The sequence below is a fragment of the Trachymyrmex cornetzi genome, unplaced genomic scaffold, assembly GCF_001594075.2.
Source record: "Trachymyrmex cornetzi isolate Tcor2-1 unplaced genomic scaffold, Tcor1.1 scaffold741, whole genome shotgun sequence".
In the NCBI taxonomy this organism is placed as follows: domain Eukaryota; kingdom Metazoa; phylum Arthropoda; class Insecta; order Hymenoptera; family Formicidae; genus Trachymyrmex; species Trachymyrmex cornetzi.
The window spans coordinates 29,882-30,199 of NW_017300072.1; positions in this window are offsets into that span (position 1 = coordinate 29,882).

Here is a 318-nt window from a genome sequence, read left to right on the forward strand (position 1 = left end):
GGCGACCATAAGCGGGGGAGAGGGGAGGAAGGACCCGGAGGGCTGGAGGTCTGCTCCGCCCTCCGGGAAAATTAGACGGGAGGCCACCAGGGCGAGGAGGGCCTCGCTACCGGCCCCGCGGCCAACGCGGGGAGCACCCGGGGCGAACGGGGCCGGGAGTGGCGGTGCCCGAAAGGGCGGGGCAGCTGGCGGGGCCGGAGTAAACCCCGGCGGCCGAAAGGCCGCTGGGGCGGCTCCGCGGCTGCCCAAGCTAAGGGCGCCCACCTCCGCGGCGGTCACACTGACCTGCGCGGACGCCGCCGGCTACGCGGAGGTGGT